Genomic DNA, 4,526 nt, shown 5'->3' with positions numbered 1-4,526 from the left:
TTGATTGTCAGTGATTTACCTGTAAGGGGGTAGTTAAAGATGTGGCCCTTTGAGATATAATACGTTTTATTGCTTGACAAATATATTGCTCTTGTGACACTCACGTAGCTTCTCAGGAACTGAGTCATCCTCTTCAGTTCTCTGGAAAATAAACATTTCGCTGGAATGGATTGGGCTGAGAACTCCCCACCCTCCCTCTCTCTGTCAGCGTTACCCTATAAAAGCAGAGCCATCTCTCCACTCTGCACTAGAACACCTGATTACTACAACCTTCAAGCGCGCCATCACATCGAGGAAGAACACACAGACACAGGTAAATACATCATTTAAAATACATGCTTTAGGTTTAGGTTTAAAATCACTATTGGCCTCATGGTAATGACCCCAGGCTTAATTGCTACAGAGAGATGTGTGGGGACAAGATCAACCTTATGGTGACATACATGGGCACCTGACCTTGTCTGAAAGTGATTTTTTAAAATCCTGCAATTCTACACTTTTTCTTCACAGGAGGAATCCATATTTATGGACAGAACACAACTATTTGTTCTTAGGTTCTGACACAATAAATAAAATTGAACTCCAGCACTTAAATGGAAAATATATTTTTAGAACACAAGGACATAAAACAATATGTGCGAATTTATCTAGGCATATATGCCAACAGTTCACAAAAACAATGCCTAATTTATTATAACCATTACACATAACAAATCCTAATTGCTAAATTGACCCATATATATTCAGTCAATAAAAAGTGCCATTTGAAACCATAATCTTAACAGGTTATATTATATCATGGAACACAATCTTCAAAAGGCAGTAACCACAGCAGGCGCTTAACTGTAAAAGCCTAGGGCTGTACACCTTAATTGGCACCTTAATTGGGGAGAACGGGCTGGTGATAACGACTGAAGCGGAATCAGTGGAATGGTATCAAATACATCAAATACATGATTTCCAGGTGTTTGATGCCGTTCCATTTGTTCCATTCCCGCCACTTTTATAAGCATTCTCCCTTCAGCAAGATAGTCAGAAATGGGGGATACTGTCAGTCTTGTATCACTATGATACCAAATATTATAATCTCAGTATCTAGAGCATCCTCCACTGCAATGGCATAGCCTTGTTTTGTTAATTTTATCATTTGTTAGATTTGTCTTATTTTTTTAATACTACGTTTCTTAGTAAAATGTCTACAAATATATGTTTTTTAGTGATGTTATTGCCTATGTTAGGTTGCTTTTCAACACTGAGTAGAAGACCCATGTATGCATTTATAAGTTATATTCTTCATGAATTAATGGGTAGCCTATTAATTTAAATGATCAACAATGGCTGTAAATATCAGAGTGGGCATTTCAATTATGACACACCAGGATTTTATAGTCCTTTGTTCCTTGCACAGGTCAGATATATCAAGTTAAAAAATCATAATGTAATATAATAGAATAGAATATTTTTCCAAATGAAAAAAGTTGGCAGTGTGAAGACATGTGCGTCTCCTTTCTAGGGTTACAACCCAAAATCTGTCTTCTTTTCAATATACAGGCGTGCGATTCAGTGTAATCTGCCTGTTCATTGGAATTTTCTAAATGGACAATTCCCATTGAAAACTGCATGGTGATGAATTATGACCACAACATCTGTTTGTTGAAAACAACAAGTAGACTGGGCTTAATGATTCTGATTAAAATATGTTCTTTATCAAACTAATGTTTCTGCAAATTGTTTCGTTTTTAAATGTTTCCAGTTTATTCTTTTTTTATCACTTTGACATAATGGAGTATTTCGTGTAGATCACTCAAAATCAATATTAAATCAGATTTTGTTCCTATTTGTAACACTGAAAAATGGGAAATAGTCAGAGGGGTCCCACAACTACTGACTGGTTCTCAACCTAGTTTTATTTTATTGTAAAACAAATGTGTTGTTAGTTTTAGTAATTGAATAGTGCCTTATTTCAGTTATTGTTACAGTTTTTGAATTGACATGCATATCTCTTTTTATGTTGACGGAATACAAGATAGCTGGAAGGGAGGAGTTGTTACATGTGATATAATGTGATATAGAATTTATCCTAGGCACTACTTTGTTGTTACTGTGGAACCTAGAGCATTGATACTAATTGAGTACTGCGCCTGCTCATGAATGTTCTGTACTTGAACTTGAGTTTGATAGATAAACTAAAGTTAACATTACCTCCGTTTCAAGTAGAATTATTACTGTTTGTGTAGTAGTAAGAACACAACACCTAATGCCAATAAAATGACAAAACAGTAACAGAGAATAATGTACAATATGGTGAACTTAGCAAACTAGGCATTTGTGGTAAGTACATGGGGGGCCGCCATCTTCATGCACCTTCACCATTCTCAAATAAATTCTGAATTGACACCAACCCTTGTCTTATTTAAAGACTTAGAATTAGCATAAGGACCAAGACATCGCAAAAGACATGCAGTGCCACTTAGTGCAATGGTGACTAATAATGATAAATTGCACAGATACACTTTGCTTATCGAGATCTGTGCTTTATGTGGAAAGTTTGGATGAGGAATATTCTTTAATTTATTCAGTGGTGTAAAGTTGTTAAGGAAAAATACTTTAAAGTACAACTTATGACATTTTGGGGGGTATCTGTACCTTACTATTTATATTTTTTGACAACTTTCACTTCACTACATTTCTAATGAAGATAATGTTCTTTTTACTTCATGAATTGTCCCTGACACCCAAAAGTACTTGCTACATTTTGAATGCTTAGCAGGATAGGAAAATTGTAAAAATCATACCCTTGTCAAGAGAACATTCTACTGCCTCTGATCTTGCGGACTCACTAAACACACATTCTTTGTTTGTAAATGTTGTCTGAGTGTTTGAGTGTGCCCCTGGCTATCTGTAAAATAACAAATTGGTGCAATCTGGTTTAATTAATATGAGGAATTTGAAATGAATTACACTTTTACTTTTGATAAATAAGTATATTTTAGTAATTACATTTACTTTTGATACTTAAGTATATAGACTTTTACTCAAGTAGTATTTTACTGGATAACTTGAGTCATTTTCTATTGAGGTATCTTTACTTTTACTCAAGAATGACTATTGGGTCATTTTTCCACAACTGAATTGAATCAACTTAACCCTTAATTACCCTCTTTCTCTCCCCCTCTCTTTCTCTCCTTTCTCTATCGTTGCAGCAATGGATTGTGCTTCAACTGTCGTCACTTCACATACCAACAGCAAAAACGACTGCAATAAAAAAAAATGTGTTGCCCAATGTCCAACTGAATCAGGCAAAAACATATCAGGTCAAAACATATCCGGCCAAAACATATCAGGCCAAAACATATCCGGCAGTGTGGGCGGAAGTATTTCCATTGGCAACCAGGCCAATACCATCACTCATACCGGTATGTAACCCTATCCAGCGGGAGGGAATCTACATATGAATGAATTTATACATCAATTCATATTTTATTGTTTTGTGGCCATTCAACATGGGAATATAACACACATTGATATTAGACATTTCAAAGCATAAAGCAATTACATGTCCATATACATACACATTTCACAGCTCAGTTCCAGCACCAGCATAAAAAATGTTTTATTGTTGCTCATAGCAGTGTTCTATGCAAACTCCTAATACTGACAACCACATTTATTTAATTACTGTCAATGACTCTCTCTCGTTCACTTAGGTTAACAAACAACTCCCAGAAAAACTGTCGCACCCAGCATCACCATAGCCAACATAACAGGTGGCAAAGTGGGTCTTTACTACAAGGCAGAGAAGATGGCTCTCTGTGACCTCATCGAGGGGAGACAACTCAGGAAGGGCCACTCCATTCTCATCCTGGAAAACACCTTTAAGAAGACCCCTCTTCCTCCTCTATGTCACTGGCTTCCAAGTAGAAAGTGACAATACATACAGATTAAACTACATACAAATGATTGATTAAAAATAAAGAGAGAATAAATCTCAGATAAGTGAAAAAGTGCTACAAGATATACTTTGATTGTATGGTCAAATTCAACAATGTAATCAATGTAGGTTTTTGACAAAAAAATAAATGTTACCAAACTGAGAAAATGTTAGTATGTGTTCTGTAAGATGTTATCATGAGTGTGTGTGTGTGTGATTACATTACATGATTGGGGTTGCCACCAGATATCCTACATACTGATACTAATTTTAACAAAGGTCAACAACACAATATTGTAATCAAAGTTTTATTTCTAAGGTTGTAGTCATGTTATTTCAAGCATACAGTGTGTTGGTGCAAGACACTTACAGGGAGCACAAATATATATAACAGAGACAAAATCTGCACATTTCCTCATTACATTGGATTTGAAAATCATTTGAACTAGAATGTTAGATAAATGCAGTGTTTCCCAACTAAAGGTTTGATGATTAGTTGAATCAAGTGTGTTAGCACTAAGGAAAAAACTCAAATACAACTACTTTCACGCCACATGGCTCTGTCCACCAACCCTACAATTCTGGAAGGAAACCA

The 4,526-nt window shown here is 35.4% G+C and overlaps 1 long non-coding RNA gene across 1 annotated transcript; it reads left to right on the top strand.

The window, feature by feature from the left end:
• Window positions 1–208: 208 nt before the first annotated feature.
• Window positions 209–4,099, top strand: LOC115177782 (uncharacterized). Its single transcript, XR_003872499.1, has 3 exons — window positions 209–313; window positions 3,204–3,416; window positions 3,708–4,099. It is a non-coding gene; the product is annotated as an uncharacterized LOC115177782 (long non-coding RNA).
• The last annotated feature ends 427 nt before the right edge of the window (window positions 4,100–4,526 follow it).

This window comes from Salmo trutta, chromosome 38 (genome assembly GCF_901001165.1).
Source record: "Salmo trutta chromosome 38, fSalTru1.1, whole genome shotgun sequence".
NCBI classification, from domain to species: domain Eukaryota; kingdom Metazoa; phylum Chordata; class Actinopteri; order Salmoniformes; family Salmonidae; genus Salmo; species Salmo trutta.
Note: the sequence above shows the minus strand (reverse complement) of the source record. Positions and strands in the feature narration are given on the sequence as shown.